The sequence below is a fragment of the Panthera pardus genome, unplaced genomic scaffold (genome assembly GCF_024362965.1).
Source record: "Panthera pardus isolate Hobbes unplaced genomic scaffold, ASM2436296v1 HiC_scaffold_26, whole genome shotgun sequence".
Taxonomy (NCBI): domain Eukaryota; kingdom Metazoa; phylum Chordata; class Mammalia; order Carnivora; family Felidae; genus Panthera; species Panthera pardus.
Genome location: NW_026526832.1, coordinates 35,134,420 through 35,161,045, shown reverse-complemented (window position 1 = coordinate 35,161,045; position 26,626 = coordinate 35,134,420). Strand labels below are relative to the sequence as shown.

At 49.7% G+C, this 26,626-nt stretch overlaps 1 long non-coding RNA gene across 5 annotated transcripts in view; it reads right to left on the bottom strand.

The window, feature by feature from the left end:
- Positions 1-26,626, bottom strand: part of LOC109268977 (uncharacterized) — a 161,091-nt gene that overhangs the window by 6,054 nt on the left and 128,411 nt on the right. The window lies entirely within an intron of this gene.

Genomic DNA, 26,626 nt, shown 5'->3' with positions numbered 1-26,626 from the left:
CATTTTGTCTTTTGTGGGGATCACACGAAACGGTCAGCCCAAGGTGATGAACATACTGCTTAGGGGTCAAAAGATCGAGGCCCTGGTCCCCCTCTGTCTCTACTTAGTGTGCGACTTGGGTCAAGTCCCATCACCTTTCTGGGATTTACCTTCCTCCTCTGTTCCCACAACCTACCTGCATTTGAAGCTCTACAGGGCTCTTTCAGCAAAAATCCCCTCTATTCCATGATAGAAACCCTGACATTCCTGGAATCAGAACAGCCTTCCCAAAAGACTCACTGTGATGGTCAATTTTATGTGTCACCCTGACTGGAGCATGGGGTGCCCCAGATATTTGGCTAAACATTGTTTCTGGGTGCGTCTGCAAGGATGTTTCCAGGTGAAATGAGCATTTGAATTGGTAGGTTCGGGAAAGCAGTCTGCCCTCCCCAGTGTGGATGGGCATCATCCAATCTCTTCAGGACCCGAGTGGAACAGGAAGGTGGGGGGAGGCAGAACTGGGCCTGACTGGTGGGCTAGGGCACTGATCTCTGCTTCTCAGGCTTTCAGATCTGAACTGGGATCTACACGCTCTGCTCCCCTGAAGGCTCAGCCTGAATTACACCGCGGGCTTCCCTGGGTCTCCCGCTTCCAGATGCCAGATCATGGGACTCCATAATTGTTGCATGAACCGATTCTTTTTAGATCTATCATCTATCTATACATAGCCTGTTGGTTCTGTTTCTCTGGGAAACCCTGACAAATACACCCATCAAGAGACTCATGGTCCAGATGACCCCATGAGGTGGTTTCCACTGTCCTCGTGAGAATGAAGATAACTTCTTGCACACCATTGTGAAGACACTTGAAGAACTCTGCCTTCCAGTGGGCCACGGCTGCCAAGAAGAGGCTTATAAAAACTAGCCCTTCCCTCTTCCCCCTTCCTTCATTATGTCCTTTGTGATTCCGGATTATAATCCTATAGCAGATTCTCCATGATACCCATCCAGAACGCTCCGTATTTGTAACATGATGAGGCTGAATCGACCCAGAAATGGAGCCATGAGCTACTAGCTCACACGCATACCTTGTGAAACAAAAGAACAGTCTTCTCTGACTCGTTTAGAGAAAAAGTAAGACAAAGTCTGTGATTCCTCTTCCAGGGGCTCAGGAGTCTCTTTTTGTGGGTGGCCCAAACAGTCCAGAGCTCCTGTTCCAGCATCATTGGCTTCTCTTGGAAAAACAATGCCACCCCATCCTGTTGAGAAGTCTGCCCTTCCTCACAGCATCCCATCGGAACTGATTAGCATGATTTTTGTACTAGTTCGTTTAGGGTAAAAAAAAAAAAAAATTATTCAACAAATGCTCCTGTAAAACTGCGCAGTATAGCAGGAAATTAAACTGCCCTTTGTTCTGGCACAGAGGAGGGCTGAGAGAAAGGAGCCCTGAATTCTAGAAACGCAGTCATCCCAGGCCGCCTCTGAGGCTGGTGTTAGTGCATTCCTTCTCTGCAGAAGTATACAGTATATGAGCAACCACAGGACTTTTATTGTCTGCCTCCCTAATCTGTCCTGCTATAACTTAAAAAAAAAAAAGAAGTTACAGCCTCTCTATAAAACTATTTGGTTTTAACTAGGCTGTTAAATTTGTTTGCTGAAGTCAGCTCTCAGGCGTCAAGAATTTCAATAGCACAGGGTGTCAAAGATAAATGCTGATGTCAGTGTGTGGTAACCCCAAAAGGGAGATTATACGCTTTGGGAGACAGGGTACCATCCTGCTAGCAATGTTCATTTAGATTTTTTTTTGACACCAAAAGGCATTAAGTCTCTTCATAAATATTAACAAAAGTTTGTCGTGAAGCATAAGCCCCAAAGTGGGGGGGGGGGGGGCAGCTGGCAGATTTTTGCTCCCCAGGTGTGGATCGTGTCTTTCTTGTTACTCCTGGGGAGGGAGGATATACTGGTGTCTCGTGGGTGGAGGCCAGGGATGCTTCTAGACATCCTATGGTGTACAGGACAGCCCCCACGACCGGGAATCCTCCTGCCCCGAGTGTCCGCAGTGCCGAGGGTGAAAACCTCGGATGTACCAATTATAAACCGTCCTTCTTGTAGAAAATAAGAGAAATCGTCCTCTGTACTTGAGTGCCTTGAGTGTACCAGTGCTCGGCTGAGATTACCTCCTTTAATTCTGCCTCTGTAAGAAAGAGTCTTTTCCGATATGACCTGGAAGGCTTGTTCTGCAAAATCCTAGCATGATCAAAAAATGCCAACCGCTTCAGCCAAAAATGCTCCCCCCTCATCTAATTTAACCCCACAGCAGTCTTCAGCACCACCCACCGTATTCTGACCCCGGAAGCCCTGTCTTATTCTGTCCACCTGCTGCCTGTCCGGTCTCACCGTCTCTGTCTCCTTTGCTGACTTTCCCCAAGCCATTCGCTGGTAGAGCTCCTGAAGGCTCAAGTCCAGATGCCCCTCCTCTCCTGCTGGACCCTTTGTCTGGGAAAGCTCAGTGGCACTCAGATCCAGCCACCTCCCAGCACGGACCCCGCAGAACGCACGACTCAGCCCGAAGCTTTCTGCATTCCAGATCCACCTCGGTGCCTGGCTGTCCTCCCTTAGGACACCTCAAAGACAACTCAAACAGACACCTGAAATGTGATCTGAATCCATGACCCCCCTCCTAATCCTCGTCCCCTTTGAGCACCCTTTGGCCAGCTCAGGGAATGGCCACCATTTACCTAGCTGTGGGGGCGGAGTCCACAGGTCGTTCTTTACCCTTTGCTCTTTCCCATGGCTGGTAAGCAAACCATCGCCAAACCCTACAGTTGACACGCAGATCCATCCACTTCTTTCCAATCTCCATACCATACTCTTGCCCAAATTCCTTCCGTGTCCAACCTGGACAGCTGCAGTAGATGGCCACTAGCCTTCCTCCATCCCCTCAGCTCTCTGACCTACAGCGGAAGGGATCCAGCCAAGTACACATCAAGTCATGACAACTATCCCCGCTCCAACCTGCCCACATACTCACGCGCATGCACCCGCATGAACACACTCCACTGGAAGACCTTCACTGGCTTTCTAGCACTCTTAAGGTAAAACACAACTTCTGAACTTGACACATAAGACCCTATACCTTCTGGTTCCTAGGATTCACTCTAAGACCTCCAAACACACTGGCCTTGCAATTCCTCCCACTTGCCTTACTTACTCCCTCTGACCACAGGGCCTTTATCCACGCTGCTCACTGTGCTGAGAACACTCTTACTCACCTTCTCCCTCATCAGGTCTCACCCGTCCTTCAGATCACTGCCCTGCATCTTTGCATGAATAGATGAATGACTTATGCTCTCCATTCGCCCTCTTCAGATATTTGATCCACTCTCGCGGTTTTCAAATTTGAGAACTGCCTCCCTAGGGAGAAACATACCCACTTTCACAACTTTCCTTCCAACGGAGCAGTGATTTGCCACCTCTCAGCACGGCACCATTTAATGCATTCTCTCCCCTCTCCAATCAGCAGCGAAAAGGGCCATCCTGAGCCCTGGCCCCTCTGCAGTCTCCAGCATTTGTCTGGAGGCGAGGAGGCCTCCAGCCTTCAGCCTTCGGCACAGGAACGCCTCTCCTTTGGGATTGGCATGACTCTCGCGAAGGCCTCGTGTTGTGCCAGTTTTCGGAGGAGAAACGCTTTTAAAATAAGCCTTAGAGTATCCCTTACGGAAGAATAATTGGCAACCAGTAATTACGCCATACCTGGGGAACACGGAGAGAATCTCGGCGCGGCCAACTCGTTTCCATAAAGGAAAAGTAGAAGATCCTGGAAATACACATGTAGTAAAGAAATGGGATGAAAAGGCAGCATAGCTCTTAAAATAGAGCACTCAGGAAAGTTAATCAAAGACAAGATGCTCGAGAAAATGTAAATTTTGTGGTTTTAGTGGGGAAGATAGTATGTGTCAGTTGCCTGCCCGTAACAGGACAACAGTTCACTGCAAAGTGGTGCGTTAATAAATAGGTACTGTTGCTCTAATTTCCCCTCTAAATTTAGATTCGTTGCAGCACACAGCTCAACAGCTCGATGTGCGTGCCAGAGAAGCCTTATTAAATTCTAAGTCGACTTTATTCATTTTGTCCTGCGCTTCACCGTGTGAGCTGTTTCGAGCAGCCCACGATTTTACAGTTACCTGTTCGGTCGGGAATCGGTCTTAAATTATTTGTTCCTGGGAGCCCGACTGGATCGCGTTTAATTGCTCTGAAAAGAAGGCAGGAAGCAATGCTGAGCAGTGTCTGCCCCTGAGCGTTACCAGATGACTCCGTCTGGCGCGGGGCTGGCGGGTCTCAGCTAGAGGTAGAGTCCTTCCTTCACACGGAGGGGACCAGACCCAGGCCACAAGCTCGCGTCTGCCCTCGGCAGCACAGCGACAGGCTTACCCCCGGAGCACTATTCCTTCATCGGCCGGATGGGATCAGTGCTCCCGCCCAAACACAGCATCTAACACAGCGCCTGTCACAGTCCACCGGCCGTGGCCTTGGGTCACTTCCCCGACTCGAAATGCACCTGGCGTCGGTCTGGATGACAGTTTACTGAGCCTTCTCCTCTCTGGACCAGGCTGCCCTCTGGCCCCTCTCTCCTGGCGTTCATTCCCCACCAGTCTCATGCCTGTGGCTCCTCCTGCATTGTATCAACTTTGGGGTTTGATGTAGTGGGTGATACCACAGGACCAGAATCGGGCACCTCTACTCCCAGACTGTAAGAGGCAGGAGTTTCCAGAATCACCTTTGTTTCTTGGGGAATTCATTCTCCACCCGTGAGCCTCCCTCCCTCCCTTCTCCAGCTGCAGACCTGGCAGACAGAGCTTGAAGGGGGCGGGGGGCTGCTCTCCTGGGGGCCTGGCTGAAAGAGGGGGTGTCTTTAACCCACGGGGTGCAAAGCTGGAAGGCAGAGTGAAACCGGAAGTCCTGGGCGCCAAAAAGCACATATTTAGGCCAGGAAAAGGTACACTGAAGCCAGAACACCCCGAAGGGCCTGATACAGACTTGGGTTGAAGGGAACCAAGCAGAGATGAGGACGGGGGGGGGGGGGGGGGGGGGCTGCCTGGGAACAAGGGGAGGGAGCTGGTCAATGACAGGCACTCTGGACCCTCCTGAAAGTGAGGCGCCTTGCCTGCCCTTCTAGCAAAGTCCCCAACATGTGCACCTGCACATTTGGGCCCCGAGGATCCTGGAGCATCTGTGCCTTGTCTCTGGGCCCCCACCCTCCCCCCACCGCAGTGGGGACAGGACCCGTTCCCAACCTGGGGCTCCAGACGCAGTGGCCAGTGGCTGCCCACGGGCAAGGATACGGGACCACCTTATAACAGGGCTCCCCTGTGAACCCACTCACAGAGCGCCACCATTCCCGTGGAACAGGATGTGCCAGCCAAGTGCGCTCAGAGGAAGGAGGGTGTTGTCTTTCACATCTACAGTCATCACCGCTTCCAGCGCCAGGGCTCCTGCAGCGGGCTGTCCGTTACTCCAGGGGGCTGGGACAGCATCCCTGAAGCTGGAGTGCTCTGTGACCTCTGCGACAGAGGCGACCTCAGTCCCCACCGGGGTGCTGGAGCAGTCCCTGTGACGACTGCAGACGCATCCTGCCCATGGCTTCTGTTTTCATTCATGACTCTCACCAGCTCATTTCAGTAAGTTTTCAGGCACCATTTGGAGAGAGCGTAACTCCGTAGAACAAATCTCTTCCCTCCTGCCCCTTCCACCCGGATTCCTGGTCGTGGGCCAACCGGCGACTGTAAATCAGAGATTCGCCCAGTGCCTCTTATCCTACCAGACTGTGTCCCTTCTATCACCTGTCCTGGGGGTACGTGGCCCTGTTGTCCACAGATCCCTTGGTTATCAGCGTTTCCTGACACAGACAGGCTCTCTTTTTGAGTCGGCTGATAAATCTTGGACATCCGCGGAAGACAGACAGACATCCAGGGTCTCTGCTCCAAATCCACTGGTTGGAAACTTGATGTTAGCCTCCTTTTCTAACAGAAACTCTGCTCTGCCCTTTGGCTTAGGTACCATCTACTTGGCATAAATGGAGGGAAATCAATGAACTCTTGACCTTTGGGTATCTGGTGCGAAACAGGGTGCCCTTCCCCAAGACCAACCCTGGCTTGGTCACTTTGGAAACAAACCCAGTTATTCCCCTTACCCCCAGTCCCCAGTGATGGAAAAGATCTGAGTGGGAGGAGTACTCAAGAGGGAAAATGATCATCTCCCCAATGGCTCAAAAAGAAATGGTCCAGGCATTTAAGAATCTTGTCAACGAAGCAACACCGAAGCGTAAGGGTGTCCAAGTGCTGGAGAGCCACTTCGCGGTGTGCCTGGGCTCCCTTAAATTACGACCACAGTTTGACCAATGACGTCTGAAACCAAGCCTAAGAGAGGCGGTAGCAGGAGATCCTGTCTCGAAGCGAGTTCCCACAATAGAAACCCACCGGCATTCGTTCCAGGCATTGTCCCACCCACATCTATTCTCGCGTCTGTGTGTGTTCGCTCCTTTCCTCTTAACTTCCCCCACTTCCTTGTCCTTTCTGAGCATTCCCGGCTTTCGCTTTCAATCCTAACCCTCCTGTCTTCTCCATGATGAGTGGCACCATCGGGCCAGGCAGCAAAGGCAGGTGAGTTGCCTTTTCCTCTTGGGGATCCCAAAAACAGTGTCTTTGAGCGGACTTTTTGAACCTGTGTCTGAGCCAAAATCTTCGCTAGGAATGGCCTCAGTATCTGAAGCTGTCCTGTGAGGCTGGTGGCCCGCCGTCCTTTCGGGCTGTGAGCCGCGGCCCGCCGTGACAAGAGGGTCTCTGGACGGTCCCGAGCTTGCAGTTCCCTTGCAGTTCACTCCCCTCGCACAGCCCTGACACACCAGTCAGCCCCCTCCCTGCCCCCGGCCCGAGCTCATGTCCATTCGGGCTGGAGGCTCCAAGCTGCCCATCTGGCTACACTCCGGGGCATCCTATGGCCAGCTTCGTGCTTCCACTCATCACTGCCGTGCGACTCACGTGTCCTCGTACTCCCAGCTCCTCCTGACGTCACGATCTCTCCCACGGCAGCCAGCAGCTTGTTCCCACGAAGTGACCTCTCCCGTCCTCGCTTTCCCGGATCCAGCGACGCACTGAAAGCACTTCTGGGGCCTCGAGATGGGAGCTTTTTCATGAGCTCCCAACATAAGCAAAGTGACCTTCCCAACCCCTACTTGAACCATCCAAAGAAAGTCCGATCTGATTTACCTGGTTATGTTAAATACAGATCCCAGCGACGGTACCAATTCAGGTGACTGGAAAAGGTAACATCGAGTCAAAGTTCAACAGGTGTCACCCTAAAAATCAAGAAGGACTTAAGGAGAGGTCACTCTCCCTCTCCACACCTACCACCCACATGCGTGGGACAGCAAAGCCAATGAGGGCCTCTTGTTCTGTCCTCACAGTGAGGTTATCTTCACTCAAGCCACATCTATCAGTTAATGTGAATATTTGGGAAGGTTTTATTGCGTGTGAACTCAATTGCCCATTAATCCCAGGACGGGCTCTAAGAGGTCAGCATGATCCCTCCCTGCAAGATGGCACTATTAAAGAAAGCCACCTAAAACAAATCTGCAAATCTGCGGCATATAAATTAATTTAAAATTGAGCAGGGTAGTTTTACATTTGGAAGATAATAAGATTACCTAGAAGGAACTGAGAGAGAAAACCAATGTGAAGCCCGAGTGAAAAAAGCTTTAAAAAAAACATACAACCGTGAGAGAGCTGAGTCATCTCTGAGACAATCTCAAGGCCCCAGGGAAAGTTCCAGCATGATTGTAAGAGGGAGGTCATACAATTCTCTTCTATGAGCCAATCAATTGCATTGAGCCCGGTGGCGATGGTCACCACTGGGCTGGTTCAAAACACCATCACGTGGAATAAAGGCCCTGTCTTTCTTTGATTCTGACCGTGTGTTTTCGCACCGATGTATTAAGCCGACCAGAAATCCCAGCAGACAGAGGAGACGTGCTGGGTGGCTTTTGACTTGGATTGTAGCGGTGAGGCTTCACTACGTGTACTACAAAGGCACAAGAGTTTCATATTCAGATCGTCTTTCTGTTCTGAACACCCAAACATCAGTGTCTTTGGCCCCGAGAGTAAAATCCATGGCGAAGACGATGGGAAAGTAGCCAAACAGGCTATTTCGCCACGATGCCCCGTGAAAGGCAGAAAGCCCACCGGCTCACCGAATGCTGAAGGTTCCTCTCACCCGAGATCTCCCAGATCTCTCCAATGATCGTCCTCAAGTGTTGGGAACAATGACAGAAAGCACAATTTAAATACGTGACTTAGTGATTTTTTTTTTTTTTAATGCATCTGAGGTTCTTTTTGAGGGTTCTGAAATTTCCAAAGCAGCTGCACTCCTCGGTCCTGCTGGCATCGGGGGAAACATTGTCAAATCCGTATATGGAGCTAAAAATGCCTGTGTGAAAACATCTTTTTTCCTATTGTTGAGTGAAAATTCCATGAGCAAAAAATTCTTGCACTGTGTCCAGTAGAAATATGTATTTTCACTGAAAACATTACCCCAATGAGCTTGCTTGAGATGTTTACGTTGGAAATAAGTAAGCGAAACACACGCCTGCTCTCTCCTTGCCTGTCACCCCTCTGTCTTATCCTTCACTCTTTATTAAGAGACGGGGAGTAACCTGGCAGAAAATCAGCAGTGACAAATGCATCTGCTCTCTTCTCGGTCACAGGGAGCCTCTTCGATGTTATCCTACATCTGCAACACAGCCGTCTTCTCCCCCACGGTGCCTCTCTCTTTAAGGAACAGCTTAGAAGGTTCTGACTTGTAACTGTGGCAAAGGCTCTTGGCACCCGCTGTTTGCAGACGCTGGCCCAACTGGCTGAAGTGAGTCTTTGCTCATTTACCAGCCAGTTCGGGCCTCAGCTGCGGTTTTCAGCTTTGATCAGAGCTGAAGCCCATATCACTGTAGCATCATGTGTGAGCCTGGGCCTGGGAAGACCCAGAAAAGCACAGAAGGGGCATGGAGCAAGGCTGGGCCACCTGCTCCCCCATTAGGATGGGAGGAAAGGGTACAGCTGACTGCCCCGGGGAGAACCGGGTGTGTGTGTTGGGGAGGAGGGCGGGGGGGATGAACCAGGGATGACTGGAGAGGGGCTTCGAGGGGGACTAGCATCCCACCCACGTTGCTGCCACTTACGTGCCTGCACGAGTTACAGGTACCGGGCTTGGCAGCTAGAGAAGAGTAAGAACCCAGCCGTCCAGGACGTGGAGTTTGGGGAGGACCCAGGCACACAGAACAGCTAATCCTAACATGTCAGGCTGATGGAGTCAATTCTAACATGTCAGGCTGACGCGGAAGCAATAGGAAACCCAGGGAACATGCAGGGAAGGAACAGAGAGGCAACAGGATAGCCCACAAGGATAGCTCAGTTGCAAAATCACCTATAAAGGGGAAAGTTGGGGGAAAGAAGCTTCCAGGACCTTTTCTCCCTTCATTCAAATCCAATCACTGAGCACCTAATGATACTAATATTACATGCCTGCTACAGGCAGGGCACACAAATAAATAAGGAAGAGTTTCTGCCCTCCCCACCCCCTCACCCCCCGCCCAGGACATCAAGACCGAAACACGAGTGGAAAGAAGTGAGTTATTTGATTGTGCAAAGCAACAGGGGACTGTAGAGACGAGAGGGACCCCGTGTGACCGGAAGAGTCTATAGAGCTTCTCAGAGAGGTCGCCATTTATCATGAGCCTCCAGGGTGAGTAGGATTTCAACCTACCAAGATGGGAGGTTGGTTTGGGCTTGAAGAAAGCCAGGCACAAAGCTCTCTTCCCTTCCTGGAGGTTTGAAGCAGGAGGTCTCACAGGCTGTGGGCCGTGCACCTTGCGTTCACATCCTGTGCCCTCTTAAGACAGGGTGATCTTGAGACATGGTCTCCCTGCCCTGCAAGGAGGGCAGGGCATCAACATTCAGCAGTTATGGGTCAGCGGTCAGACCGGGAACCTGGGGGGCGGGGGTTCCCAGGTGAAAGAGAGCTGGACTGCCCCCTGACTTGTACCTGTTCCTCCCTGCCCCGGCCCTCATCATGGTACTGCCCTGCCCTCTTCGTGCCCCAAACTCCACCTGGCCCCAACTCCCCCTCCATGCTGTGCAGCCTCAGGCAAGCTACTTAACTGCTTTCTGCCTCCGAGGGCCCCTCTGTAAACTGGGGACGACTGACAGCAGTCTCTCATAGGGTCCTACTGAGGCTGAAAGGGTGTAGTGCTTCGTGGGGCACTTAGCACACACGTAGTCACTGTTCACAGATGTAGTCACTGTGGGTTGCTGTGCCCCTCCCGAGTGATCTCATCCACACCACGATTTCCTCATCGTTTGCAGGCTGAGAGCCCCCAGCCGGTTCCCAAAGGGCTGGCGCTCTCCAGGCCACCAGCCGGCCAACCCACGAGTCTGGGGCACATCGCCCTCACTCCTGCAATGCCGGCCGCTACCCCGGACTCGTCAGACCCGCTGAAAACAGAACTCAGTATCTTCGCCAACCTTTCCTCTTTTGCCCCTGATCTGGGTAATGATATCACCATCTGGCAATTACCCCAAAGAGAACTCAGATGCTCATCCGAGACTTGCCCTTCATCGTCCAGCCAGTAAATAGACCGGATTTACTCAAAACCTAAACTCCTTTCCACCCCAACTGCCACTGGCTTATCATTTCTCCTCTGTCCATCCTCTCTGCCTCCAGGCTGCATCACCCCCAGCACATCTCCAACCCCACAGTCAACACACATGTCAAATCATGTCATCTCGTGGTTAAGGCCTCCCACATGTCTCCACGGCTCTCTGGATAATGCCTATACTCCTGCCAATGCACAAGGCTCTTCATCGTCTCATCTGCCTGTCTGGCCCCATCTTCATAATGGCCAACTTCACATTTAGCACCGAGCAGGCTCTCAGTAAATAACTGTGGAATAGGGGTGCCTGAGTGGCTCAGTCGGTTAAGCGTCCAACTTTGACTCAGGTCATGATCTCATGGTGCATGAGTTCGAGCCCCATGTCGTCGGGCTCTGTGCTGACATCTCTGAGCCTGGAGCCTACTTGGGATCCTGTGTCTCCCTCTGTCTCTGCCCCTCCCCTGCTTGTGCTGTCTCTCTCTCTCTCTCTCTCTCTCAAAAATAAACAAACATTAAAAAAATTTTTAAATAACTGTGGAATGAATGAAACAATGAATGAATGAATGAATGAATGAATGAATGAATGAATGAATTTTCCATAGGCTCCATAAGAACCTTTCCTCTGGCCCTTCTGAACTCTTTCCAGTTCTCTAGACACATCATTCCAGAAGACAGGACTTTTGCTTGCCTTCGTAAATTGTCCAGCTGGCTCCCTGCTTGTCAGCTTCCCAGGCCCTCCTCAGGCCAAAATGGGTGCCCCTCTGGGCCTTCATAATACCCCAGGTCTGTCTCCCCTTGCAGGGACTATTCCCCAAGAGCAGTTCATTGCTGGTTATCCTACTAATCTCAGAGTCCGGAATCACTCACAATTATCTAGAAGTCTCTGGAATAATGCCTAGGCACCGCCTGGTCTGAAGTAGGCATTCCATTAATGATTTATAAACCCAAAAATGAATGGATCAAACGCCAATTGTATAGTATAAACAATAGCAGCGAAGGGAGAAATCAATGTAGCATCTTTTTTTTGTTTGTTTTTCCTTTTGGCTTTATTTCTGTGGGACCTTCCGTGCCACATTCTGTCCCACAAGAATAGAATGGACCATGGTTTCCCTCCATTTTCTGCCAGACCTACTTCCTGCTGCTACATTGACAGACTCTTGGAAGACCTACCTTTCCCTCAAATTTCTCATGCTGATTAAGAACTATAATTGCCACAGTTTAGCGCAGAGAAAGCCAACCAACATTCACTAGTGGACTTCAGACGCTGACAGTTGAAATGGCCAGGAAAAGTTCATCAAGCGTGGGGTAATAAAAAGCACAGGGGAAAATCGAGACAGAACGACTCCCTCGGGCGTTGCAAGAGCAGGCCTTTGTGAGGAAACATTCCTCAAGGATCTGGGGAAATTACATTATAAAATGCAACAGACAGCCAGACAGAAAAACAAGCTCCATTATAACATCACGGGGACACAGACATTTCTCCTGGCTGCAAACTCACCTCAGAGCCTCTAGTCAGGCAGGCTGCCCAGATGCACCCCGATGCCCAAGCGTTTCCCACCACCCCCCGTTAAACTCTAAAGATCATTTTTATTCTCGCTGCATCAACCTCGGAGGGTGTAAGGAATCAGGCAAGTACACTTCTCTATTCTCAGTTTGCAACTGAAAACTGGTCAAGAAACACCAGGCACATTTTGACACTTCGGGTTTTTTTAAGGAGCCAGGGGTCAAACAATTTGGTCACCAAACTATGAATGACTTGGAAATAAATGGGATTGTTTTCCCACACAAGGTCAGCTGTAAAGATGCAACTTTGAAAATGCAAATAGCGGGGCGCCTGGGTGGCTCAGTTGGTTAAGCTTCCAACTTCGGCTAAGGTCTTGATCTCACAGTTCGTGGGTTCGAGCCCCACGTCGGGCTCTGTGCTGACAGCTCAGAGCCTGGTGCCTGCTTCAGATTCTGTGTCTCCCTCTCTCTCTGCCCCTCCCCCGCTCACATTCTGTCTCTTTCTCCCTCTCGCAAAAATAAATAAACATTAAACGAAAATGCAAAGTAAATGCAATATGCAAATACAAGGAAAGACTGTTCCAAAAACTCTGTGCTCTGAGCAGATCGCTCGCATAACATAGTGTCCAAAGTAGGCCATTTTGGGGAGCAAACAGAGAAATTATTACTAATTTCACCTGGCCATCTGGGTCTTAACCAGTACTGGCCAGGCAAACGAGTAAGCACGGTTACCACTCTGAGCGGTGTGCCCTGTGAATTAAATCCTTGGTGAAGAGGATGAAGTGTACCAAGGTTATAAAGGCCAAAACCGACTTTCTTTTTAAAGACGCTCTCCCCAGACTTGGTGCTTTGCCCGTTTTCCCCGATGCCGTTTCGACCTAAATTGCATGGGCATTTCTTATCAGCAAAAGCAGGCAATAAAATCCGGGCAGGACTGGAGGAGAAATGGGCCAGCGCTCTTGTGAAATCCTTTCAACACACCAGCATGCCTCTACAAACAGGAAAACATGTAGCAAGAGGTGTGCAAGCGAGTTAGAGATGGGACCAGATGATTCAAAGGTAGGCAACCGTCATCTGGCAGGCATCCGCGTGTCTCCCCTTGAAAAATAAGCCCATAAAAGTGAAGCTTTGCCTCACGTGTCTAAGTGTCTCTGCATGGCAAAAATAATTTGTATTCGAATCAGGTGATGTTGAAAAAGAGGTGAGAAACGGATACAGAACATGTGGCAGCTTCAAAGCTTCCCTCAGAACCTCAGAGCTGGCCAATCCCCCGGCGCTGCTCTTGTCTGCTACGTCAAGGACAAGTAGTTTGAGATGGGCTTTCTTCAAGCCCAGCCTCTCCCCCAAAAAAGAAAGCACCCTAAAAAGTCTGAAGTCAGGGACACCATGATTTTAAAAACCCACAAAATCAACAGGTAGCAAGGTAGCAACAGCTTCTTCTCGAATTTTTACCCCTGGATCTCTCAACAAAAAAAGAAGAAAGGAGGGGAGACCAGGGGGCTCATCGGTTAAGCATCCAACTTCAGCTCAGGTCACGATTTCATGGTTCGTGGGTGCGAGTGCTGTATCAGACCCTCTGCTGTTAGTGCAGAGCTCACTTTGGCTCTTCTCTCTCTCTCTCTTTCTCTCTCTCTGCCCCTCTCCTGCTCACACATTCTCTTTCTCTCTCAAAAATAAACATTAAAAAAAAAAAAAAAAGAATATGAAAAAGAGAAAAAATACACCTGAGTCCCCTAGACCCATGGTCAAATGCAAACCAAAAGGAGGGAAGCGCTTCCCAGCACCTCACACCTCCACCTTGGTGCGGTCACCTCTTGATGACGCTCCTGGTGTTGGAGTATCATGTGGGTTAATGAGGAGCGTGTATCAAGAGGTACACGGTAGAGGAAGAGGAAGCGTTTCTCTCCCCAGCGGCACGGCCATGGCCAAGCTGTAAGCCCGCACGCCCACTTTAAGGCAGCCTGCGTAGTGCACGCGGAATGCTCTGGGCTCCGGGCTCTCCCTCTGGGCTCAGCAGATCTACTGACCTTGAGACAAGGCTAGCATTCCAGGACTCTTCGGATGGAGACAACGTGCAAAAAGCAGGCAGCTGGGAGAGCGGTCACTGCGGAAGCACACCTATTGTCAATACACCTGTTCTGTGTGGGTCAATGTGATGGAACTAGAACTTCCCTGAATTCTGTTTTCTGTGGGCTGTCCCCCCAAAATCCATTCATCCTCCAAAACATGGCCTCCACCTCTTCCCCTTCCCCAAGCATATTTCACACGTTGGCAAAGCAAAACCTATTAATGTGAGGTAAAGTAAAACTTCACTAACTCAGAATCCACTGGATTGAAATCATTGGTACTAGGGCAGAAGCCTAACTTTGCACAGCTACCTTGTGTCCCTTCACACCGCAATTTAAATTTATAAACAGTATGGTGGGGGCGGGGGGGAGTCAAACACATCAGAGAATCCATTGTTTCCACACGTCGGAGGCACTCACTTGCAAATAACTGTCACAGGAAGTAAGTCACTGTTAAACATTTAGTATCGTAGCTCCCTAAAGACTCTTAAAGGGCAACATTTCTATCTTTCTTGTATTGCTGTAACTCGTTCCAACAGCCTAAAACTCCGGTTGATCCCTGAATTATCACAAATGAGTGCCACCCCATTCAGTCTGAAATGAAAAGGGTCTTATGGTTCAAGAACAACTGGATTTTGCAGTGTTAAGTAGTCATCTCCAGGAAGGTGGTGGTGTGGATGGAGCCACTTTTTATTTCTGAAAATGAAGATCCACACATTTGTGGTTTCTCAGCTACTGAGCGCCTTCTTTGTGTCCAATGCCCTGCTCTGTGTCCTGCAGGAGCCACACAGATGTAACTGGGGAAGAAAGAAACTTATGAAAATAATCCGATCCCAGATTCTATGGTACTGAGTCCACACAAACTAGAAAATCTCAGAAAGTCAAGAGACTCGGTAGACTACTCCCCTGAGTCAGGAGGCTGCTTCAAACCCCCAGGACACTGCACAATCAGGGAGGCCTCACTTACACCTCCCTTTACTGTCTTCCTGAGCCTTCTGCAACATGCAACTTAAAGTCACCTCCATAGGGTTCCCTTTGGGGTCCTGGCCCTCTTGCTCCAATTATAGCATCAGCCTTCCTGCCACGGGCCTGCACACTGGACATGCTTCTGCTGGTCAGGCCTCACAACCCTGTGTGTCTGGCTACCCTCTCCACAACTAGCCGTGGACCAAGCCTGTGCCTCTGGGAGTTCTCAGCATCTTGCCCTGAAACAGGCACAAATCAAATAGTGCTCAATAGTGCTTCCTTAAATGGATGGATGGATGGGTGGATGGATGGATGGATTGATGGATGGTGGATGGTTGGATGGACAGATGGATGGATGGATGGATAGGTGGATGGATGGATGGATGGATGGTGGATGGATGGATGGTGGATGGTTGGATGGACGGACGGATGGATGGATGGATAGGTGGATGGATGGATAGGTGGATGGATGGATGGATGGATGGTGGATGGATGGACAGGTGGATGGATGGATGGATGGATGGATGGTGGATGGATGGACGGGTGGATGGATGCATGGATGGATGAATGGATGGATGGATGGTGGATGGATGGATGGATGGATGGTGGATGGATGGATAAGTGGATGGATGGATGGATGGATGGTGGACGGATAGATGGAGGGATAGATGGATGGATGGATGGATGGTGGATGGATGGACGGGTGGATGGATGCATGGATGGATGAATGGATGGATGGATGGTGGATGGATGGATGGATGGTGGATGGACGGATGAGTGAATGCACTGTTTCCCTATGTTCTACCTTTTTGTGGAATCTTTCTGGCTTTCAGAAATTAAGTGGCCAATCAGGGTTGCCACATTTTTACCCCACAGCCTGCCTGCATCAGAGTTTTGTAGCTCTCTGTGGGACGTAAACATCATTTTTAAATGTCAGCTTTACCAGATGGTTGCAAAAGTGTGCTCACTCCCCCAGAGTGGAAAGGCCCCCACATGAGTGGACAAGCAGGCCTCTGCTTTCTGAGACCCACATCTGCAATGTCTCGGTGGTCTTTACATCGTGCGGGACTGTGCCCTGCAGTCCACTGGCCTCTTCCAATGGCCACCTCGTCTTCAAGCATCTGGGATCACCACCATGGCAACAATATTTCTTACTTGATATTCCTGTTCACAGCAATAGTTTATCTTCTGGAAAGAGGAAATCCAATATTGTCAATAACTCCAGCAGCAGAACAGAGTACTGATGTTCTCAAGGTGGGCTTATGTCAAGACCCTCTAAAATATGGCATGAATTACTCAGCGCATGAATGCAAACAATGCGTGACTACATAAGGAAAGGATTTCTAACAGCCTTTCTTCCATATATATTTTAGTGTTTTCACTTATCTGAACCAAGCAGTCAGCTGGACTTAATATCTCTCTGACTTTAGTTTTTCTGTTATCCTCCCTGATACATCTGTTGCCAACAAACCTGTATCCCAGCTCCAAAATCTTATTTTAATTGAAAACTAATCAGTCCTTAACCTCTCATAACTTCATGTGGTTGATCCATTTGTTTCCAAAGTTTGAACCACTCCTTAACCTTAACCAGGTTCTAACTTTCGGTGTCAGATTAAACTTGATTTTGACTTGTGCTTCAATTTAAAAAAAAAAAAAAAAGTCTTCTAAAACCACTCACTCTGCCAACACATGGCGATGCTTAACAACTGGCCTGGGAAATTCAGAGTCCCCTGTGTGGTGCCACCAGGGAGATGTGATTGCCTGCGCCCTCCCCTCTCCCACACTTCCCTTTGGCCCTGTGCAGGCAAGACACCCCGAAGTCGGCCTCTCGCCCCCAGAAGGACAGAGACTCCAACAGCACCCAACTTCCATGATCCCTGCCACCCCTTCAACACCCCTTCTCCTCTGTCAGTTGGGTCGATCACATCCTAGGCTGACTATGGATGAGCAAGCTGAAATCAGAATCTCAAACAACACGGGGCCAATATGGCCCATGGGAAAAGCGTCCCAGTCATCAAATCCAGCTTTGAACTCTGCCTTTTCTGCTTACCAACTGTGTATGCCTTGACGAGTGACGTCACTATTGTGTGCCTGAGTGAAAAAGGGCGCCAGTAACAACACCTACTCCCCAGGAAGACTGCGGAGAGTCATTGTGATGATATAAGTAAGGCATCAGAGGCTGGCATATAATAAATGCTCAATACATGGGCACTTCATCTACCTGCCTGCCTACCTGTCTCCAAACATCCATATCTATCTAGATCTTTCTCCTTGTAATGGAGTTTCGGCTCCTTGGGAGCAGATACCATTCCCAATTCACCCTTTGACCCATCGGAGAGGGTAGCTGCTAAGCATTAATCGATTTAACATTGTTAAATTCACCCTTGAACTCAACTTTCTGTCCTTTTAAAACTATTTTAATTACTAGAAGACATCGCTAAACAAACATAGGGGCTTCTCCTTTCTCTTTGCATATGTGACTTGCAGGGAGTTTTTAAACCTCTGTATGTAATCTTACTTCTTGTGAGGACATTTGTAACCCAGAGTAGCATCAGGCCTGGGGACTAGCCCAGCAGAGAGCTGCCACAAAATACCGGTACTATCCTATGCACAGATGCTGTCAGTCCCCAATCGTGCATGCGTGCCCACACACACATACACGCACACACACACACTGGGGCGGGGCAGCCAAAGTGAACTACCGAACCATAATTGACCCACATCTTATTTTTGTGAATGCTTCATGCACTGTCACCCATGGACTCCACTGTACCTGGGAAGGCCAATGACCTATTTATTTGAGCAAGCGTTAGGAGGCAGAGGGTTGTTATTTATATATTTCAGGTAAAAAAAAAAAAAAAAAGAATTTCTCCTAAAACCCAGAGGCAGCTGAAGTCAAAGTAAACTTCTTGGTTTGAAACAGCTGGGTAATTGTTTGAAGCATGGACTTCACACCGTATATGAAAGATACACGTCAAAGGAATCTTAGCATTGGAGGCATTTTCAGCAAAATGCCTATGTGTGTTGACTATATGCGTGTGCCACAAAACGTGTGGGTGGCAAAAATAAGCCCCAGTCTCATCAGAGGAGGGCCGCCATAGAACAAGGACACTGAAGTGATATTTTGGCATTCAATGATGGCGTCGGGTACACTGGTACCGTCATGGAAGCTTGTACAGTGAGCCATGGGGCAGGGAACGGTCCATATGAGTTTGCAAAGAACTCTACAAATGGGGCCCATTTAGAAAAATTGATCAAGTGAAAATTCAAGTCTCACTCAAAATCACACTTGGACTGTGCCTACGTGTTCCCGACCAAAACCATTCATGAGAAACCCTGAGAAAATGTGCTCTGGTCATCCTGCCTCTGATGTTATTGTTGTTGGTTAGGGGTAGCAGACCCAGAGGCAAAGGTCTGGCCCAGAAAGTGACATGTCTTGTCTCTCACCAGTTTGTCCCCAAAGGACTGAATCTACAGGGGGGGAGAGAGATTCCCGCAGCAGATTTCCCAAAGCAGAGGCCAGCACCCCCAGTACCACCAGCAAAGGAATACGAGCTTCTTCTCTCTTAGACCGTAGTGCCCTGTCTCATTTCTCTCCACCAACATGAGTGTTTCCATTTGATCAGCAAACACGCCAGTGTGGCCGCTGTGTTCAAACATCAGGCTGGAAACAGCAGAGGGAAAAGACCCCACCCTCAATGACTGCAATCACTTGAGTCTTGATGTTGAGCTTAAGTAACAAATGACTCAAAGGCAAGCAAACTACAGGAACAAAGATGAAACTTGAAAATCCAAATTGAGCTCTTCCTGTTCTGCTCCTTCTCCTAGACCAGAAACGTTTCTCTTTGGAGCTCTCTGCAGGTCTGGGCATGGTGGTTCTTTGTGCCTGAGCTACAGGTGTTACTGCCTCCACTCAGAAAGTACCTCCTTCCCCATCGCTCAGCCCCAGACCTCCCTTCAACAAGCCAGAGAGTGCAGCCTGGTCAACGTCGAGGGCCTTCTGATACTCCAAGCTCCACTGGAGCCCATGACTGAGCCCCATGACCTCTGGTGGGAATCCCTCCCCATGCTTGTTTTATGGCGTCATGCTTCAAGTGTCCTCACCCACCTCTTCCAACCAAGTCACCTCCTGTTAGCTGCCAGCTTCTCTCTCTGAGCCAATTGTCTTCTTCCCCATTATTGTTTTTCCTCCTGTCAATCAATTTAGGGCTTATTATAAAATTAGCATCCCCACAGTTGCCACAACCTACAGAAGACTGTTTTTGTCTAAAGCTTTTTAAAAAGCAGATTCATCAGGATCTATTCTAGATAAACATATGCCACCCTTACATATAATAAGAATTTTGGAAGAGGGTTATACATCTTACTGTCTGATAAAAAAAAAATGTCATGCTTCCACGACTCACCAATGCTCATCAGCCACCACCACCCCCCGCCCCCCGCCCAGTCCAACAAAGTCTATTCTGGTACCTGAGATTCTATTCACTCCTTTGGGTTAAAACTTGCAGAATCTTTGGAAAACTGAATTTACGTCATGTGTTCACCTGCTGTTGACATTAGTAATCAGCTCAGACGTCAACAGCTGGTGATAGGCAGGATCTAGCTGGAAGGAGGGACAAAGGAGGCCAGAGGGGCCCCGGGGCCCGGCAGGGCCATAGAGCCCAAGAGGGAGGGGGCACGCAATGAGCAACCCGAGGACCCCAACCTCGCTGTCCTCATCACACACTGCAGCCTGGCTGAAAAGCAGATAAAACATAACCTCGCTTACTCCAACATACTTGACGTACTTAGAATGTGTTGAAAATCACGTTTCATGACTTCTGATTCTGAAACACCCTTTCCCTCCAGTTTTACATAAGTACTTGTATGCCTTTTCATCAACCAACTTTAAATCGATAGGGGTAGGTTTTTAAGAATTTCTTAGAATAAGGCCATATTTTGGCGTTTAACGATGGTGTTAAAAAGCCCCCCTGGTCACTCTTCTCAGGTATTTACTTTGCAGGAAACATCTCTTCTCCCCGAGAGCTTCACTATGCACTTCCAGAAGCAGGAGGCCCAGCTGGAGCCCAAGCAAAGGCTGACGTCTTGATTGACACGACTGGGCAGGTCTGGCTGAAAGGTGGGCTGGACCCTGAAGGGTTCTACCTGCCTCAGGAACAACAGGGCCTCCACGACGACTCATCTGAAGGTTGGAGAAGGCCAGGGACACAGGCTTCATCACATGCAGGGATGACCATCCCAAGCACTGGAGTGGCCTTGTCTCATATTTACCCTCTGGGGGCTCTTAATCCACCCTGGATTACTGGAGACGCTGGTGCAATAGAAAGGAAGGCTTTTGGTTGAAAGTCACAGAAAACCTAACCACAGCATTGCTTAAACAAAGAAGGGACTTATTTTTCTGGTCCAGTGGCGCCATTCTAAGACTTTAGTGGCTCCTCCCTTGTGGCCTTGGCTTGGCAAGAACTATAGGGGCGCCACCGACCACATCTGCTTTAGTTCCATCCGAAAGAAGAAAGAAGTCAACACCGTAGCACAAATTTTCAGGAACTCTAAGCAAACATGGCTTCCTTTTGTCCCTTGGGCCAGCCCTGTTCCATGTGGTCACCCCTAACTAGAAGGGGCATTGGAAACGGAGGTTGGGACCACCAGCCAGCAGTATCTCCCTTAAGAGGAGTCCTGTCATACAGGATTAGGCTTTGGGATAGGCAGTAACACCCACACTCCCAACCCAAGAAAGCAGCTTCCTCCTACATCTGCAAAGAACACAGAGTGCTTTGGACATGCCGAGGACCGCCTCACATGGTGACGGCACCACCCGTACTGGTGTGCCCCTCTCCACCACAGCAGTGGAGGGCTCTGTGGCACACACAGGTGTTTCCAGGGGTGCTTGAGCAGAAAAGAAGGACAAAGGGAGGTGCCACAGGGAGAAGAGAAGGGACTGGCATGCGTCTGTGCAGAGCCCCAGTTCTTCCAGAAATTACTGAAGGCTTTGCCTGCGCTAAAGGTCCTGCCACAGCATAGACCACACTGAAATCCCTGGGCTTTGGGGAAACACGGTGACATTCAGTGACTAGGATCTACTCATCATGTGATAGAATAAATGAAAGAGACCGCATGACCCTTTACTGGGGCACTGAACTGAGAATTCATTTGTGAACACAGGTCCTCCTTCCAGAGGAAGAGGGAAACTAGGAATCGGCCACATCTAACACGTGCTGAATTTTTGCTCGGATTGTTTTTTGGTTTGTTTGTTTTAAATGTTTATTTACTTATTTTGAGAGAGAATGAGCAGGGGAGGGGCAGAAAGAGAGAGGGAGGGACAGAATCCCAAGCAGGCTTCGTGCTGTCAGCGCAGAGGTCGACATGGGGCTTGAACTCATGAAGCCGTGAGATCATGATCTGAGATCAAATCAAGAGTCGGACGCTTAACCGACTGAGCCACCCAGGCGCCTCTGCTCGGCTCGTTTTATTTAATCCTTATAACAACTCTATAAATAGGCACCTTTTTCATTTACTGATAAGAAAACGGAGGTTCAATGATCGTAAGCAACTAATCTAACCTGACTCAGCTAAAAAGTGGAAGAGCCTAATTAAAACCTACTCTCTGCATCCAAAGTCCACCTTCAACACTGCACATGTTCAGATGACTCAATTTTATCTAAAGAATTATTTGTCTTACTTATAATATCCAATCTCTATCTAAGAAGATTTAGAATAGCTACCTCTATTAAAACCCTGCCACCATCTACATAGCGGAGTGATCTCTCAACTTTAAAGATAATGAAGATGTTGGGATTTTCCCCAACTGTTTCAGAAGGTGGGAAGCCCAAGAAAGTCCCTGAATCCCCAAGCCCCTAGAGCAATACTCTGTCTAAACCGGGGCCACCACCCTTGCCACAAAATCAGTACAGTCACTCATTCAAGTGCTCAGGGCAGGGCCGGGACGGGGCGTAGTAAGACATCATCTGAGGAGTCAAACGTCTCAGAAATCAAGACAAAATGATTTCCAATGTAACATTTTTAAAGGCAAAAATTAATGCAAAGTCTCCGTGGTGTACAAAATCTCAAAAATGTGAAACAAAGACGGGTTGTGGTTTGTTTCATGATCCTCCAGTTTCCCAGCAGTGGGACCCCCTCCCAGTGGTGGTTCCTGTCCCCTCGGCCTGTGAGACCCCTCGGGACGGCTCCGCAAGGACCAACAGTGGGGTGCAAACACAGTGGGCAGTGTGGGCTTTCTATGTAGCCACAGTTTTTTTTATTGCACGGCCTCTATCCACGTTGTCTCTGTGGTTCGAATCCTGAAGGACCTTTTACTAAGTACCATGTGGGGCAGAGCCTTCCTTTTGCTTCAGGCCCCAGTTTGCCCCTCCCCCTCACTCAAACCGCTCATCATTTCATCCACAATGAAAGCAGAGAGGAGATGGGCAAAGCGGGGTCTTGGATGGCATCAGAGTCCCCAGCCCTGCAGGCTGGTCCCATCCAGGCAAATTCCACATGCAGATGTCAGTGCAGATTCTGTCAGATGTCCCTGTGTTTGGGAGAGACGGTAACTTTACAGTGACCCGAACAATGTTGGAACAGTCTCTTTCGCCCCAAAAGACACCCGGTGTGTAGAGGCGAGCAGACACAGAACATGTTATTCATTAACAGCGCACCACTAAGTGCTTTGACAAGAATAGAAAGGCTAGAAGGTATTGCACTGGGTAACTGGCACTAGATTCATTTGCATTAAAAAGGTTGCAAGAGCAATTAACACCTCATTTTTTTTTTTTTTTTTTTTTTTTTTTTTTTTTTTTTTTTTTTTATTTATTTTTGGACAGAGAGAGACAGAGCATGAACGGGGGAGGGGCAGAGAGAGAGGGAGACACAGAATCGGAAACAGGCTCCAGGCTCCGAGCCATCAGCCCAGAGCCTGACGCGGGGCTCGAACTCACGGACCGCGAGATCGTGACCTGGCTGAAGTCGGACGCTTAACCGACTGCGCCACCCAGGCGCCCCAACACCTCATTAATATGACATAAATGCTAATCTCTCCAGATCCCAAGTGACCCCCAAATTCTTGTCACCCAACCCAGAAAACACACTGCATGAATCCCCCAAAGGCAGGGAGCGGTGCACCGTGGAAGGGGACAGAGATCACGGGCACCGTGGACGCACTCAGTGTCTGCTCAGCCTGGACCAGAGGCCACCGTCGCAGAGGAGGGGCGGCCGGTGGGAATTGCACGTGGTCCCTGGCGCTGCACGGGCAGGGGGCTCCCGGCCACCGATGTCATCAAGGTGGCAACATGCACACACGCACAGGGCTCCCCGAGGAGGGCTGCACCGCTCGCGGGGGGGCGGGGGCAGGGAGCTCCCGGAGAGCAGCTAAGGTTTTCCACCACAAACAGCAGCTCGTAGTGATCAAAGCCATCGCCTTAAATAAGTGATTTATTTATACAAGCAAAAACAAACAAACAAACAAACAAAAAACCCTGGAGGGTTGTGCATCGTCAGAGATGTTATTGCACCACTTGGGAAGGAGAGATGCTCAGAAGCTCCTGTATCTGGCAACCCCCCGGGGGCGCGATTAGGGTGTCTGCATCAAAGGACGGTGGCAGATGAGTTCACACGGGAAATCACCTCCCACAATCCCTTTGCAACGACACTGCCAGGAAGCAAAATTCCTCAAGAGCATCTGACTGCCCTTTTATTCACTGCTAAGCCCTCGGGAAGGAGACAAAGTGGGGAGGGATGTGGGGAGACCAGGGGCAGGACACCTCCTGGGCGGGGGGGGGGAGAAGAATGTCCCACCGTTTTCCTCACCTCCACGTGCACCTCCAGGATGTGAGTAAACACACACAGGCTGGCACACGCGCACAGGCGCACACCGCTCGTCCCTGTTCCAGCATCTTCCTGGGTCTTCCTCGGCACATCAGTGTGGCAAAGTCGGCTGGAACTCAGCTGAGGGACACAAGGCCAGGTGTCCCTGTTCCCATGGTGGCCGTTCGCCAGCTCCACGGTCCCTCCATCATGCAGAAGAGAGACCCGCAAATCCAGCTGAGTTCCAAAGCTGCCCCGAGCGCCCGGTGTGAGCAGACCCTCCTTCAGGAGCTGTGGGGTGAAGAGAGGACTCCCACAAGTATCCGGGAGGATAGAACATCAAGCACGGAATGGATGAAGCACACGTGGCCATTCACCGTCGGTGCCGTGATGGAAAAGAACTGGGTCAAGAGCTGAGAGGGCTTCGTGGAAGAAGCCGCATGGGAGCTGGCCCCTGAAGGGTGAGAAAATTTCAACAGCCAGAAAGAGACAGAAGCATCCCAGATGATGGGAAGGGTGTCAGCAAAGGCACAGCGCAAATGACTCAAGGTCGGTGGCCAGAAGCTAAGTCTGGGGCCACCGTTCTTCAACCCAAAATGGGGCAGTGTCGCGCAGCGAGCAAAGAGACAAAGAAGCTGGACATGTGACACGAGAAAGGGCCCCGGACACGTGAGATATGGTCACTGGATGGGTGTTTATCAGACGCAGAGCCCAGCGTATATTCTCAATGGTCTATGCTTGTCCTTTGGAAAACTTTTCATTGTGATCATCACCTTGAAAGAAGATGCTACTCTTTGCCTCTCTGTCACCTGGTGAGTTTCCTAATAACCAGGCACCTGTGTGCCTCTGTGCTTTGGTGGTGGTGGCAGTCTGCTGTGATGGATGCAGTCTCGCGAGAGAAGAAGAGACCCACCTGACGCACAGATAATGAAATGGAACAGAGAGAAAAGTCAGATGACTTCACAGGGCACTGTAGGAACGAAAGGTCGCACAAGTTCAAACAGAGGATTCGGGTGGGAAAGCTGAGTCGCCCAGGGACAAGGCAGACAGCAAGGGCCACACGCTCGTCAGGGCCTGGCCTGGCCGCCAGCGGCACAACCCATTCCTGTCTGCAAAACGCCACCGCTGGAATTTAGACTTGAGTAGACTTCAGTTTGGTTAGCACCAAAGTAGAAAAATGTGTTTTGGAGAAGTGTAGGAGCTTACAAGCATCAAAAGTCAAGTCTTTGTTGTGCGTTTGTACAAACAGAACTTGTCTAAAACAACGCCAGTTGACTGAGATTTCTTGTCCTTTAAAAGGAGTCACTATATGCCTCAAGTTTGAGAAGCCCTGCAGACCATGAGCCTGTTGAGGGCAGGTACCAAGTCTTCCCCATCATCAAACCTCTGTTTCCAACATGGCGCCTAGAAAGGCCCTGAGCCCGAGATCATTGATTAACACTTCAGGACCAGACACCGCGACCTGGTCCTAACTATAAGAGCTAACATTTATATAGTTCTTGTTATATGCCAGGCGCTCTTCTAAGCACCGAGTGATGGTAACCTTCATAGCCAATACTGCCCTCAGGACAGGCAAGAGAGAAGGAGAACCCCTGCTTAGGCGTCATGCTTACGGTCCAACACAGCATGACACAAAACAAATTTCAATAAAGAACATGGGAGCACCTTGTCACTCATGATCTGGCATGCAACAATGACATAGCTCACCTAGGGTCTGCTGAATATGGACCCCCCAAAATTTCCGTTTTAATCCCCAGATCCTATAAATAGTACCTTGTATAGGATTTTGCAGATGTGGTTAAGGATCTTGAGATGGGGAGATTCTCCCGAATTACCAAGGGGGGCCTATGTGCCATCATAAATATCTTTCTAAAAGAGAGGCAGAGGGAGCTCTGACATGTGTGCAAGAGGAGGAACTGATGTGACCACGGAGGCAGAGGTTATGGCAAGTCAAGAAATGCCAGCGGCCACCAGACCACTGGCTCCTCTAGAGCCTTCTGAGGGAGATCAGCCCTACCATCGCCTTGACTACAGCCCGGTGATGCGGACTTCACACTTCTGCCCTCCAGAACTGAGACAGAACACGGTCCTGTTGTTGTCAGCCCTCCTGGTGGTGCGACTTATTACGGAGGCAGCAGGAAGTTCACGTAGCACACGGGAACCCCTGTTCTCATGATAACACCGTGCAGGCCCAGGCTTGTGCCTCACCACGCTGCTGGCCCTGGGTCTTCGAAATCAAATGGCCGTATCCAAAGGCCATGAAGGTCTGAGGGTTGGATACTGCTACTGCTTTGAAAGGAAGGAAGGGTTGGAGCAGTAGAAACAATGAGGTGAGAGAAAAGACAGATTAATGTTCTTGTCTAATCCCTTCTCTCAAAGGGCACACCTGCAGTGGATTCCCAGACAAGCTAATCATTCTTGTTCCTGCTTCTCTTCGTGTTCCAACTCATGGTTCCAGAAGCCTACACCATTCGGTGTGGACACGGTGACTGAGGAATATTCTGCAATATGAAGCAATTACTCTTATATTTGTATATATGTAGGTCCAGACATAAAACATGGTACCAATTCTTTATATGGGCAACCGAATGGGTATTGAATACTAGAATTGCAAACTT